Source organism: Rhinoraja longicauda, chromosome 2 (assembly GCF_053455715.1).
Source record: "Rhinoraja longicauda isolate Sanriku21f chromosome 2, sRhiLon1.1, whole genome shotgun sequence".
Lineage (NCBI taxonomy): Eukaryota > Metazoa > Chordata > Chondrichthyes > Rajiformes > Arhynchobatidae > Rhinoraja > Rhinoraja longicauda.
This window is the reverse complement of record NC_135954.1, coordinates 15456427-15472075: the sequence shown is the minus strand read 5'-3', so window position 1 is coordinate 15472075 and position 15649 is coordinate 15456427. Positions and strand designations below refer to the sequence as shown.

At 44.7% G+C, this 15649-nt stretch overlaps 1 protein-coding gene and 1 pseudogene across 10 annotated transcripts in view; one reads left to right on the top strand and one right to left on the bottom strand.

Annotated features, from left to right (window-relative positions):
- Positions 1–15649, bottom strand: part of ctnnd2b (catenin (cadherin-associated protein), delta 2b) — a 775275-nt gene that overhangs the window by 325429 nt on the left and 434197 nt on the right. The gene's annotated exons all lie outside the window — the stretch shown is intronic.
- Positions 2000–13947, top strand: LOC144610379 (immunoglobulin-binding protein 1 pseudogene; annotated as a pseudogene).

Genomic DNA, 15649 nt, shown 5'->3' with positions numbered 1-15649 from the left:
GTTCCTTCCTTCACAGTAGACTTGGAGATGTGCATGCTTCCTATATGTCATTAATATGCCTTAGAAGGTTCTGCAATGTCCATGTTATGTACATCATGTGCCACACTTGCAATGCCTTCATCAATATCTGGAGAGGAGAACCTGAGGTTTTTGGGGACTGGGACGTTATTTGATAATTTGAGGGCTCTTAACTCGTGTGGAATGCAAATGTTTCTGATATTCTTGATTCTCATTGATTTTGTTCTGCTAGAATGAAATTCAAAATATTATGACAGGAAAGTTATGCAGTTAGCTGTAAATTATGGAGGCCTCCTATCAAAAGAGATATGTTTTTCTTTAAGATGTACATAAAATACTTTGGGATTTTAATCCTCTGTTCAGTTAATCAGTACTGTAAAGGTTAGCTTCTTCCTGTGCGGGAAACGACAAGCAGAGATATTGACTGCCAAGCTGACCTTTCATTCTCCATTTGAATTTGCAAAATTAATGTCATCCCGAAATAAATGATCTTTCTCTGGAAGACCCATTAAAAGATAAACAAATCTAATCATCAGGTGCAATGTAGAACTAAATGCTGGAGTAACTCAGCGAGACAGGCAGCATCTCTGGAGAGGAGGAATGGGTGACGTTTCGGGTCGAGACCCTTCTTCTCAACCCGAAACGTCACCCATTCCTTCTCTCCTGAGATGCTGCCTGTCCCGCTGTGTTACTCCAGTATGTTGTGTCTATCTTCGATTTAAACCAGCATCTGCAGTTCTTTCCTACACAATGTAGAGCTTGCCTTGTACTCAGCATTAAGTTTCGGGGAAACAGAACTACATTGATGGAGGCTAGAACTACATTGATGGAGGCTTTCCTGGCAACCCTCTCCCATCCTGGGTAATACTTGGAATAAATGGACTGCATAATCCAGAGGTCCATTAGGTGGGCTTGACGAATACAAATTTCTTACAACAGTCTTACAACTTGGAAAATATATTGGGAAATAATGGAAAATAATTACTTGCCGTTTAATTTAGACTGACAGCCTGAAATTGGCAAAAGGTAAAAATGTTGTTTTCCAAGACGCCATCCAGAGCAACTGCATCTTGTAACTGGCAAAATTTCACGTGGAATGGGACAATGTCATACCTTTGGTTAAAGCCATCAACCAAGCAAGTGGTCAAATTGGCAGTGTCTCCCGATTACTACCCTCTATGGCACTCAACAGAGATTGATGAAAAAAACAACTTCATAGTGGGGAGCCTGATCAGAGCTTGCAGACTTTTGAGACTGCACCAGTTCGTGATGTATGGAAAACTATTATCCATTTGTTTATTTTAACATTAACCATCACCCTCACTCCTGGACAAAGTGTTCTCTTCCTTCTAAAGTAGCTAATTGATCTTATCAGATTAAACACAACTTGTTTGCTTTCATTATTAAACAGGTGACATAGTGGCACAGCGGTAGAGTTGCCGCCTTACAGCATCAGAGACCTGGGTTTCATCCTTATTACGGGTGCTGTCTGAATGGAGTTTGTACGGTCTCCCCGTGACCTGCGTTGGTTTTCACCGAAATCTCCAGTTTCCTCCCACACTCCAAAGACGTACAGGTTTGTAGGTTAATTGGCTTGGTATAATTGTAAATTGGCCCTAGTGTGTGGGGATCGCTGTTTGCAGTGGACTTAGTGGGCCGAAGGGCCTGTTCCCGCGCTGAATCTCTCAACTAAACCAAACTAAAAGACAATATAATATATACCTCCCATGCTTCCCCAAACCACTTTTACCGTAGAAGGAACAGATATAAAAAGCTGGAGTAATTCAGCAGGACAGGCAGCATCTCTGGAGAAAATCAATAGGAGTCATTTTGGGTCAAGAAGAAGGGTCTCGATTACAGAGAGTTGTCGATGTAACCCAGACCATCACATAAACCAACCTCCCTGCCATTGATAGACACAAAAAGCTGGAGTGGGTGATGTTTCGGGTCGAAACCCTTCTTCAGTCTGGGAGCTCTTACAATGAAACTAGGGAATTCTGCAAAGCGGCTTGAGCATATACAAAAGGCCCAGGTCTATTACATGGACTTCCTGCAGCGTTGCAAAGATTATAAAGTTATGACATTTGAGTTCCCCCAAACGAAGGAAAGTGAAGAAGAATTGAACAAAGCAAGCGTTAATCCCAGTGCACCAACAGTGTCAAGCCAGTCCAATTTACTCTCCATGGCATCAAGACGACAGGCTAAAATTGTAAGGTACAACATGAAGAAAGAAACCAAAGCCAAATTGAAAGAGATTAAATCTGTGATCCACAGTGGAAAAGCAGATGATGAGCAGATAAGGAAGTTTTATTTATTAAATTTACAAAAGTGGATAAACACTAGCCTGGAAGAGATTGGGAGCGTAAATCAAGAAATAGAAATTTTAAAAAGAATGGAGAAAGCTAAACCTCACACTGCTCGACCACAAAGACCTCCAATGCAACCTTTTATCCTTACTCGAAATGCAGCTGAAGCCAAGGTATTTGGTCTTGGTTACCCAAGTTTTCCTACCATGACTGTCGATGATTGGTACGAGCAGCATAAGAAGCAGGGCACTCTTCCTGATCAGGGAGTTCCAAGAAGTTGTCCAGCTGACCAGGAAAATGAAGAAGAGGCTGACGATGACAACGAGGATGATGATGAGCAAGCCGTGAGAAATGCACGCGAGAAGGATGACTGGAAGGATACGCACAGGCGGCGGGTATGGCAACAGGCAGAACATGGGTTAGTTCTTCCGCTTGGGCTACACTTCCAAGTTTCACCGCTCATCGAGGAGCCTTTGAAAGTGTACCGAGAGATGGAACCGGCACCACTATCAAGACAGGTGCGTCAGTCATGCAGTATAAGCCCCCTCTCTGTCTGCGGGGTCTTCATTGGTTCCTGAGTTGTCAACGATTGCATTGTTGGGAGTGCCTTCAACGAAAACAAAAAATTCAGCTGCCATTCTGTGAAGCTTAGCTGAAGGCAAAGTGAGGCACTTGTTGCAAAGGACATTTAAAACTTGCATTCTTTTTTCAGCGTATGGTAAAATGATGAATGGTTGAGCTGCATTGAGAGTGGGAAAGGGTGATCGTGTGCACAGATGTATAGTTCCACCTCGTGAGTAACAAACAAAAGCAATTGCCTTCAGCGTTGCAATTACAGAGAGTAACATTTCTGAATTTAGTATTAAGCAGCATCTGGCAATGTCAATTTGAAACTCCTGCATGTTATTCTCATTCTTCAAATCAGGAGTTCAGATTTCCAGGCCAACTTTCTTTAACGTTGGTTAACAAACAAGCTGCAAAACGTGCATTTCTGAGCTGTATTTATTCGCTGAATTAACTGTTTTTTGTCGTCCGAATTCCTGTAATCTGTGAGAATGTTAAGTATCATAGAAAATTGGTTTTTTTCTGCATCATAATCCTTAGTTTAAAAGGACTGTTTTCTCATGTTGTGAACTGCAAGTTGCCAAATAAAGAAAACTTTTAAGTAATTTTTTTAATTTAAAAAAAAAAAGTGGAATTCTCTGCCACAGAAGGTAGTTGACGCCAGTTCATTGGCTATATTTAAGAGGGAGTTAGATGTGGCCCTTTTTGCTAAAGGGATCAGGGGGTATGGAGAGAAGGCAGGTACAGGTTACTGAGCTGGATGATCAGCCATGATCATATTGAATGGCGGTGCAGGCTCGAAGGGCCGAATGGCCTACTCCTGCACCTATTTTCTATGTTTCTATGTTTCTTTGTCACCCATTCGTTCTCTCCAGAGATGCTGCCTGTTCCGCTGAGTTACTCCAGCATGTTGTGTCTATCTTCGATTTAAACCAACATCTGCAGTTCTTTCCTACACAATGTAGAGCTTGCCTTGCACTCAGCAGTAAGTTTAGAGGAAACAGAACTACTATGATGGAGGTAAGGAATGGGTGACATTTTGGGTCGAGACCCTTCCTCAGACTGATGTCAGGGGGGCAGGACAAAGGAAGGATATAGGTGGAGACAGGAAGATAGAGGGAGATCTGGGAAGGAGGAGGGGAAGGGAGGGACAGAGGAACTATCTAAAGTTGGAGAAGTCGATGTTCATACCACTGGGCTGCAAGCTGCCCAGGCGAAATATGAGGTGCTGTTCCTCCAATTTCCAGTGGGACTCACTATGGCACTGGAGGAGGCCCATGACAGAAAGGTCAGACTGGGAATGGGAGGGGGAGTTGAAGTGCTCGGCCACCGGGAGATCAGTTTGGTTAATGCGGACCGAGCGCAGGTGTTCAGCGAAGCGATCGCCGAGCCTGCGCTTGGTTTCGCCGATGTAAATAAGTTGACATCTAGAGCAGCGGATGCAATAGATGAGGTTGGAGGAGGTGCAGGTGAACCTTTGTCTCACCTGGCAAGACTGTGTGGGTCCTTGGATGGAGTTGAGGGGGGAGGTAAAGGGACAGGTGTTGCATCTCGTGCGGTTGCAGGGGAAAGTGCCCGGGGTTGGGGTGGTTTGGGTAGGAAGGGACGAGTGGACCAGGGAGTTACGGAGGGAACGGTCTCTGCGGAACGCAGAGAGGGGAGGGGATGGGAAGATATGGCCAGTGGTGGCGTCCCGTTGTAGGTGACGGAAATATTGGTGGATGATATGATCCGCTGGCTGGTGGGGTGGAAGGTGAGAACGAGGGGGATTCTGTCCTTGTTGCGAGTGGGGGGAGGGGGAGCAAGAGCGGAGTTGCGGGATGTAGAAGAGACCCTAGTGAGAGCCTCATCTATAATGGAGATGGGGAAGCCCCGTTTCCTGAAGAACGAGGACATCTCGGAAACCCTAGTGTGAAACACCTCATCCCGGGCGCAGATGCTGCGTAGACGGAGGAATTGGGAGCAGGGGATAGACTTTTTGCAGGGGACCGGGTGGGAAGAAGTGTAGTCCAGATAGCTGTGCGAGTCAGTGGGTTTATAAACCTGCTGAGTTACTCCAGCATTTTGTGAATAAATCGATTTGTACCAGCATCTGCAGTTATTTTCTTATACTATGATGGAGGCTTTGTTAACTCACTGGAAACCCTTTACCATCTAGGGTACTACTTGGAATAAACGGTCTGGAATAAATTCCTCCCTACACCTTACAGTCCTGGCTCAAAGCATCAATCTGTCCACTCCCACCACAGATAATGTCTAACCTGCTGGGGTTCCTCCAGCATTTTGTGTTTTGCTCAAGATTCCAACTTCAGCAGTTTCTCGTGTGTACACTTTCACCATACCAGGCTGTTTACAATTTACAGACGTGCCATTGCTTGATGTGGACATAATGGCCACAATAAAACAAAAACAAATGTGTAAATTATTCAGTATGGTCAGGCAGCAGCTGTGAGAACAGAAATGAAGTTAATGATTAAGATTGATAAAAGGACAGCTGTTTTTGTTTCTTCACAGATGCTGCTTGGACTGCTTGAAGGTATCACAAAATGCTGGAGTAACTCAGCAGGTCAGGCAGCAACTCTGGAGAGAAGGTAACCCATTCCTTCTCTCCAGAGATGCTGCCTGACCTGCTGAGTCACTCCAGCTTTTTTGTGATACCTTCGATTTGTACCAGCATCTGTAGTTACTTTCCTACACTGCTTGGACTGCTTAGTCTTTCCTGTAAAAACAAGGAACCGCAGATGCCAGTTTACCAAGGAAAGACATAAAATGATAGAGTAATTCAGCGGATCAGGTAACATACTTGGAGAATATGGATAGGTGATGTTTTGGGTTGGGACTCTTCTTCAGAATTCAGACTTTTTTGTATTTATTACAGACTGGCAGCTTCTGCAGTGGTTAAGTTTTTAATTTGTTCAAAAATATATCGGGATATTTAAATGTGTAGGAAGGAACTACAGATGCTGGTTGACACTGAAGATAGACACAAACTACAGGAGTAACTCAGCAGGACAGGCAGCATCTCTGGAGAGAAGGTCAGTCTGAAAAATGGTCTCGACCCAAAACGTTATCCATTCCTTCTCTCCAGAGATGCTGCCTGTCCCGCTGAGTTACTCCAGCATTTTGTGTCTACCTTTGGGATATTTAAAATTCTGAAGGATGTTGCAATAATGAAAGCTTTTCTTTCTTTGTGGGAAAATGTTAAATATATCTCCAAAATGGGCACCTCTTAACTTTGGTTAAAGCTTAGAACCAACAATAAAATGAAGCGTAGACACAAAATGCTGGAGTAACTCAGCGGGACAGGCAGCATCTCTGGAGAGGAGTGAGTGACGTTTTGGGTCGAGACCTTTCTTCAGACTGATGTCGGGGAAGTGGGTGGGACAGAGATAGAATGTAGTCAGAGACAGTAAGACTGTTAGGAGAAAACGGAAGGGGGAGGAGATGGAGAGAGGGGGAAAGCAAGGGCTATTTGAAGTTAGAGAAATCAATGTTCATACCGCTGGGGTGTAAGCCACCCAAGCAAAATATGGGGTGCCTTTCCTCCAATTTGCGCTGGGCCTCACTCTTGACAATGGAGGAGGTCCAGGACAGAAAGGTCAGATTGGGAATGGGAGGGGGAGGAAAAGTGTTGAGCTGCCAGGAGACTGAGCGGAGGTGTTCAGCGAAACGATCGCCGAGCCTACGCTTGGTCTTGTCGATATATAGGAGATAATAAAATGAAGAGTGATTATTGGAACAATAAAAGACACAACATGTTGAAGCAACTCAGTGGTTACCCAAAATGTTGCCTATCCATCCATGTGACTAGTGGGGTGCCGCAAGGCTCGGTGCTGGGACCCCAGTTATTTACAATATATATTAACGATTTTGACGAGGGAATTAAAAGTGACATCTCCAAGTTTGCGGATGACACAAAGGCTGGATGGCAGTGTCAACTGCGATAAGGATGCTATGAGGCTGCAGGGTGACTTGGATAGGTTGGGTGAGTGGGCAGATGCATGGCAGATGCAGTATAATTTGGATAAATGTGAGGTTATCCACTTTGGTGGCAAGAACAGGAAGGAAGATTATTATCTGAATGGTAGACACAAAATGCTGGAGTAACTCAGTTGGTCAGGCAGCACCTCTGGAGAGAAGGAATGGGTGACGTTTCGGATCGAGACCCTTCTTCAGACTGAATTATCTGAATGGTGTCAGATTAGGAAAAGGGAAGGTGCAACGAGATCTGGGTATGCTTGTACATCAGTCACTGGAAGTAAGCATGCAGGTACAGCAGGCAGTGAAGAAAACTAATGGCATGTTGGCCTTCATTGCAAAAGGATTTGAGTTTAGGAGCAAGAATGTCTTACTGCAGTTGTACAGGGCCCTGGTGAGACCGCACCTGGAGTATTTTGTGCAATTTTGGTCTCCTAATTTGAGGAAGGATATTATTGAATTGAGGGAGTGCAGTGTAATAATAATAATAATAATAATGCATTACATTTATATAGCGCTTTTCAAACACTCAAAGACGCTTTACAGGGATTTCTAGAACATAGAGAAGTGAATAAATAGATAAATAAGTAAACAAACAGAGAAAGGAGACAGAAGGTGAGGTGACCTTCAGTGGTTGAAGGCAGTGCTGAAGAGGTGAGACTTCAGTGATGTTTTGAATGTGGTGAGTGAGGAGGAGTCTCTGACGGTTTGGGGTAGTGAGTTCCATAGGGTGGGAGCAGCGATGGAGAAAGCCCTGTCCCCCCAGGATCTGAGTTTGGTCCGGATGGGGGGGGACAGGAGATTGGCAGCAGCAGAGCGGAGGGTGCAGGTGGGAGTGTGCCTGTGGAGGAGGTCAGTCAGGTAGGATGGGGTTCATCAGGTTAATTACAGTGTAGGTTCATCAGGTTAATTCCCGGGATGGCGGGACTGACATATGAGGAAAGAATGGGTCGACTGGGCTTGTTGTATTGATTGGAATTTAGGATGAGAGGGAATCTTATAGAAACATATAAAATTCTTAAGGAATTGGACAGGCTAGATGCAGGAATATGTTCCCGATGTTGGGGGAGCTAAGAACCAGGGGGTCGCAGTTTAAGAATAAGGGGTAGGCCATTTAGGACTGAGATGAGCAAAAACATATTCACCCAGAGAGTTGTGAATCTGTGGAATTCTCTGCCTGAAGGCAGTGGAGGCCAATTCACTGGATGTTTTCAAGAGAGAGTGAGATTTAGTTCTTAGGGCTACAGGAATCAAGGGATAAGGGGAAAAATCAGGAACGGGGTACTGATTTCAGATGATCATATTGAATGGTGGTGCTGGCTCGAAGGGCCGAATGGCCTACCCCTGCAGCTATTTTTATATGTTTCTATGTTCTCCAGAGATGCTGCCTGTCTGCTGAGTTACTCCAGCACTTCATGTCTTTTGTTTTGTGAACCACTGTCTGCATTTCTTTGTGTCCACATTGTTTGGAACAATTGTGATAGTAGACAAATGATAAATTTAAACCTGGATATGTTGGAACTAATTTTGAAGATGAGATATAAAATAGAAACGCATTTAGAATGATGTTGCAGATTGGTCCTAACCTTACTCAATGGCAAAACATGTTTAAATGGAAAAATGACTCCTTCTCTTTCTTTGAAAACATTGGTGTTGAATCATACCTGCCAAAAAAAGATGGATTGATTTGGATGAGATGATAAAAGTAAAAACATCTAAAGCCTTTCTCAGTCTACTCATGTCCACATTTCAAGTAGGACAATGTGAATGCAAGAGAGCCAAATCTTCCCAGGAAGTCGTTTGGCCGAATTAATATCCTAATTAAATGAGCAGTTTCAGATTTAAGCACCTACTTGATGCTAGGAACACAGAAGTTATTGGGAGGTGAGTGCTGTGCATGCTTGTTGACCGGGATGTGGAAATGGTGAAACGGGAATTTTCGCCTTTTATTGTTGAGTCGAAAATTTCACAGTGCAAGAGAAACTTAAGCTTACAGATTTCCACGTAGAAACCACCCACACATCCTGCACTACATGTTTATTCAGCCCAGCCTGACATAAGTATGATGGATGTTGATGGATGATGGATGTTGACTAACAGTTAGAAGGGAGAGCTGCTGAGCAGTAAGCCACACACTCTCATTTACACTGAACAACAAATAAGCAAAACAAATGTTTCGGAGCGCCACAAATAATCTGGCATCTAAGTATTGCCGTCCAGCTTTACTAAATGCTCCAAATCAAAAATAACAGAAACGAGTCATTTTGTTGCACATCTAAGAATTTACCATTAATGTATTTGATTGACAGTATTTATAAAATTGAAATTATCTTTGCTGTTTGAGTCCAGAGAAAGAGAAGATCAATTCCGTTATGGCTTATTTACAGGGAGTGGTTTTGGCTTTGATCCTGCTACAAGAACAACACGGTTTTCAATCTCCATCCCCCCTGTCCACAAATAGTTCCGCACACCGCTCTCTCTCATCTGGACAGCCAGAAGGGGGGCTATGTGAGGATGCTGTTCATTGACTTTAGTTCAGCTTTCAATACCATTGTCCCCACCAGACTTGCTGAGAAGCTGCTGGAACTGGGGCTTAACTCTCCTCTGTGTGCCTGGGTCCTGGACTTTCTCACCGCCAGGCCCCAAGTGGTCAGGATGGGGGAACACACATCTAGCCCCCTCACCCTGAACACAGGATCTCCCCAGGGTTGCGTCCTTAGCCCCCTAATGTACTCCCTGTACACACATGACTGTGTGGCCAGGATCAGCTCAAACTTCATCATCAAGTTTGCTGATGACACTGTGGTGGTGGGCCGGATCTCCGACAACGATGAGAAGGCCTACCGGGAGGAGGTGGCTGATCTGGCACTCTGATGTCGGGACAATAACCTTCTCTTGAATGTAAAAAAAACTAAGGAGCTGATTGTGGACTTTAGAAGGGCTCAACATCCAAGGACGTACACGCCACTGGAAATAAATGGGTCTACTGTGGATAGGGTGAGCAGCTTTAAATACCTGGGAGTCCACATCAAAGAGGATCTGACATGGGCAACGCACATTGCCGCACTGGTGGGCAAGGCAAAGCAGCGCCTTTGCCACCTCAGACAGCTGAGGAAATTCAGAGTGTCTATGAGGATCCTTCAATGCTTCTACTCTGGGGCTGTAGAGAGCATCCTGTCCAACAACATCACAGTCTGGTTTGGGGACAGCTCTGCCAGGACAGGATGGCCCTGCAGAGAGTAGTGCGTTCGGCAGAACGCACCATGGGAACTACACTCGCCCCCCTGCAGGACCTATACATCAGGAGGTGCAGATCAAGAGCAAGCAAGATTATGAAGGACCCCTGCCACCCCAGCAACGGACTGTTCCAGCTGCTACGGTCAGGCAAACGCCTCCGCTGTCACGCTGTGAAAACGGAGAGGATGAGACGGAGTTTCTTCCCACAGGCTATCAGGACTGTTAACTATTATAACTCCAGGGACTAAATTTTCTTTTCTGTATTAATTTTAATTTATTTGCCGTAATTGTAATTGTTTTTGCACAATCCGCAGGGATTGCCACTTTCATTTCACTGCACATCGTGTATGTGTATGTGACAAATAAACTTGACTTGACTTGACTTGGCCCACAGCCTGACCATTATTTTCAAAAAACCTGTTGGAATCTGCTCATTAAACTCTGTGCAAGGTAGGATGATCATGAAGAACTCGTTTTTTGTTGTTTAAAAAAATAAATAAAACTGATCATTGTTTTTGTGATGACGAGTAACCACTCCAGAGAGTATGCGATATAAATGCATTCATTGGGTAAGGTATTGAGTATAAAAGTTGGGGCATCATGATGCAGCTGTATAAGTTGAAAGTGAGACCAAACTTGGAGTCGTGTGTGCAGTTCTGGTGATCCAGTTATATAGGAAGGATATAATTAAGTTGGAAAGGGTGCAGAAGAGATTCAGCAGGATGTTATGTGGGTTTGCAATCTTGAGCTATAGGAAGAGGTTGGATAAATTGAGACTCTTTTCTTTGGAGTGTAGGAGGCTGAAGGATGACTTTATTGAGGTGCGCAGGTTCATGAGGGGCATGGATAAAGTGAACGCTCACATTCTTTTACGTAGGGTAGAGGATTCTAAAAAAGCAAAGGCTTAAGTTAAGAGGGGAGAGATTTAAGAGGGTCCTCAGGGGCACTTTTTTCATTCAGAGGGTAGTCCCTATCTGATACGAGTTGCCAAAGGAAGGTATCGAATAGGTACAATCACCAATTTTAAAAGACATTTGGACGGGTAGGAAAGGTGGCATTTAATGTAGGCAAATATAACTAGCCCAGTTTGCCAACTTGGTCAACATGGACAAGGTGGACACGTTTATTTGCTGATTAGATCCATGACTCTAATAGCAGTGCATCACGCCTTCAAAAGTAAATTGTTAACACATTTTTAAATGCCAGATTTTTAAAGATAGTCATTATTTTTCCTTCCTCCTCAGTCAATTTGGTTCTCAATCAGTCTTTAATCGGCATGATGGCGCATTGGTGGAGTTGCTGCCTTACAGCACCAGAGAACTGGGTGTTGTCTGTATGGAGTTTGTAGGTTCTGCGTGGGTTTTCTCCGTGCAGTCATTTCTTCACACACTCCAAAGACGTACAGGTTTGTAGTTTAATTGGCTTGATAAAATTGTAAATTGTCCCTGGTGTGTAGGATAGTGCTAGTGTACGGGGATAGCTGGTTGGCGTGGACCCGGTGGGCCGAAGGGCCTGTTTCAGCGCTGCATTTCTGAATTAAACTAAACTAAAACGTTTGGTTGCAAAGATGATAAACTGTTGATCTCACGAATCACTGAGGTCTCCACCAAGCTGCCTGCATTGATTGCTATCAGTTTGTCCTTCCAAATCGTCTCGGTGCAAACAGTACTCAAACTGAAGGATATCAAGAGAAATGTCTAATTACCAGGACACATGGTGAGGTGCCCTGTTCCAGTAGGATCTTGCTCAGTTGAGTTATAGTCCTGATGGTTCATGCTGAGAGTTCACTCTGAGCGCCTAGCTGATATATTCTTAAATTGGAAAATGGCACAATACCTGTGACCCACTGAGAAAAACATCTCAGCGTGGCACAAACTGTGAAGAAAAATTCATTAGTCCCATCTAAATAGCACATTAGATAAAGTGAAACACTTTGAGGTGTTTCGCATGTGCATTTACCGCTCAATATTTGATACAATGGCAGAGAAAAAAAAAACTCCAAGACTTTTCACTCAAGACTAATGCATGGCGAGTTTATAAGGAGAATATCAAAGAAAATATATGGCAAAGACAATTAACTGGGAAATTCCGAAGTTGCGGACCTGATCGGCTGATAGCACAGCTATTTTGAGTACAGCTTGAAAACTGAATTTGTTTAATAAACAGTAATGGAAATCGGAAATAGAAACAGACAACGCTGGAAACACTCAGCATCATCGACAAAGTGAGAACCAGAGTTAACATTTAAGGTCAAAGAAGCTTCAAAAAATAAAAATAGAAGTTTATATATTGCCACACCTGGAGGAACACATACTTACAACGTTTGTGGAGAGCAGGAGGTTATAGTGTATGTCAGCAGGCACAATAGTTGTGGGTGAATGGGATCTGGTGTGGCTTAAGATGCAGACAGCAGAGTTTTGAACGAGCTCTAGATTACCTTAAGACAAGTTATTGCGATGTAATAAATATGAGGTTATTCCAGATGTCCATTTAGGACCATACCCGGTGTACAATGAGTGTATGCTTATAGCAAGTTTGTGGTCCATGCACCGATCTACATGCAAAGCAGCCTCAGTTCATTACCGTTCTAAATGGTAATCCGTCAACAGTTCATCAAAATGGATCCATTTACTGACTCATTATTCATCCACTACTGGAGTCTATCGAGTGTAAATGTCATTAAACTGATCCAATTATTGGAACATAAAACTGCATCGGGTGAAAGAAATACATGTTTTATGCTCTGCTGCTAAATCTAAAGCCCGCTGGGTAAGCTCTCTTTTAACCAGAGGATGTGGAGTCTGAATATTGAAATCGCTCTGGGACTCCGAGCAAAATGGTTTGTGTCCTCATTAACAGTCTTCTCCTTTATTCCTACCAGCCTGATGCACAGAGCCACGGTTACCTAACAATTAATTGCCCCAACCTCCCTGAATGTGTTAAGTTTGAACTTTGTCGTGAAGGAATCACACTGAGCTGTGCCTCTTGTAACAAGTGGAGAATGCTGGTGGATGCACTGCAAAGCTCCTACCCTCATCAGTGAGACAGGAACTTCTTTGCTCTGCTCCTTTTTACCTCACCTGTGTGTAAACAGGAGAAATGGAAGATCAAATCTGCATCCTCCCTCCTATAGCCAGAAGCAGTATTACAGTTTTAGTTTTAGTTTAGAGATACAGTGCAGAATCAGGCTCTTCGGACCACCGAGTCCACGCCGACCAGCGATCCCCACACATTAACACTATCCTACACACACAAGCACCAATTTTACAATTTTACCAAGCCAATTAACCTACAAACTTGTACATCTTTGGAGTGTGGGAGGAAACCGGAGCGCCTGCTAACTGTCCCGTATTAGCCGGGACATCCCGTATTTTGGGCTAAATTGGTTTGTCCCGTACAGTGTCCCATACAGTGTCCCGGACACTGTAGGCCTGGACAGTGTAGGCCCGGACAGTATAGGCCCGGACAGTGTCGGTCCAGACAATCTAGGTCCAGAGGCCCGGGCACCGCCTAATGGAGGTTGCGTAGCAACTCGCCTCCCGGCCCGGGCGGCCGCCATTGGTGGAGCAGGAGCACGTGGCCACTGGCTGGGTGAGGTCACGTGGGGCGCGAAGCGGTGACGTCACCTTGCCCCTTATTTGGGAGTGAGATAGTTGGCACCCCTACCTCTAACACCAAACCCGGCTCACACAGCTTCCTCGGCAGTGCCTGTAACACCAAACCCGGCTCACACAGCTTCCTCAGCCATGCCTCTAACACCACCTCTGCCCCACATGGCTACTTCAGCCCTGCCTGTAACACCACCCTGGCCCACAGCTTCCTCGGCCGTGCCTGCCGACACTGACCCTCATAAGGTCATCAGTGATAGGAGTACAATTAGGCCACTCGGCCCATCAAGTCTACTCTGCCATTCAATCATGGCTGATCTATCTCTCCCTCCTAACCCCACTCTCCTGCCTTCTCCCCAAAAAATCTCCGACACCTGTATGGTCCTGTTGATGTCACCCTCTCGCCACTACCTCGGCTGCACTTGCCAACACCACCCCTGACCCTTCCTTCGCCATGCCTGCCAATACCACCCGTCCCCCTCCCTGGACAATGCCACCCCTGGCTCACACAGCGCCCTGGCCGTGGCTGCCGTCGCCACCACCGCCTCTATTGCTGTACTGAGACAATGGAGCTTCGTAGCCCAGGGCAGGTAAGGCTTTGCTGGAATGATTCAGCTGAAGAAAAGCACCTCTGTCAGTGCAGATCTTGCTCAGCCTAAATGTTACTGTTGGCTCTCTACACACGAAATGCCATGCATCACACCACATTACAGCGGACAATCGACAATAATGGACACCATTCCCTCCGCTACGGTCCGTTTATAGTGAGGGTTTACTGTATTTTAAATAGATATTCAAATCCATTTCAACTGTTCTTCGTTGAACTGTTCTGAATGTCGGAGACGTTTAAAAACAGTGAAACAGGCCTTTGGCAGCAGCATGTTTCACCCTTGACAAGGTGGTCCCGGGGATTTGCCACCTGAGACCAGGTTGCCATTCACAGCCAAGTCCACCTGCCACAGAGCAGAAACCAACAGTGCAATGGAGATGAATGCACGGCACAGAGGGCCAGTGTGAATGACAGATGACCTTAGTCATAAACATTGACCTTAGTTAGTGCAAATGGAATTGATAATAACACCACCCATTTCCAGCGGGCCAACAAAAACTAAAAATCTCCAGATGCTTTGCAAAATACATGCCAGGGGAGTGATAAAATATACTTAAAATATACCCATCCCGGCTTCCAGGACAAGCACACAACTTTGGACTAACTTGCACCTGCTATTTTTAATGCACAAATTGTGCACAAAGCATTTTGAACTCTTTTCCCATTGAAATAAGGCCCATTGGGGAAATGCATTGTGTATTTACCACATGATATACCATCTTGCAGGGAGTCTCTACCCCACCACATTCCATATACACCATGATGTCATCGACATGTGCAGCCTCTATTAATTCAGCAAAGGAAGCAACCTATGACTTTTGATTTTAACTCAACCAAATAAAGAGCCACAAATCTCCAGGTGCTCTCTGTACAGAGTTTGCACGTTCTCCCAGTGACCTGCGTGGGTTTTCTCCAGGTTCTCCGGTTTCTTTCCACACTCCAAAGACGTGCAAGTTTGTAGGTTAATTGGCTCGGTAAAATTGTCCCTAGTGTGTAGGATAGTGTTAGTGTGCGGGGATCGCTGGTTGGTGGCGGACTCGGTGGGCTGAAGGGCCTGTTTCCCCGCTGTATCTCTAAACTAAACTAAACTAAAACTGAAAGTAACAAGTCGTGTATAACCCTGCCAGGCCAAAGTTTTAAAATCCTTCCCTGCTGCCACTTTAATATATTAATATACATGACCCTGAGAGGTCATGACAAGGTGGACCTGGACAGGATGAAGAACTCTGTTTAATATTAAAAAAGTAATTTAAAATTACTGTTTGAAATTAAAAAGGGATCATCCACTTTCGGCAGAGATGTGGCATTCGTTTTATTTCTCTCCCAGA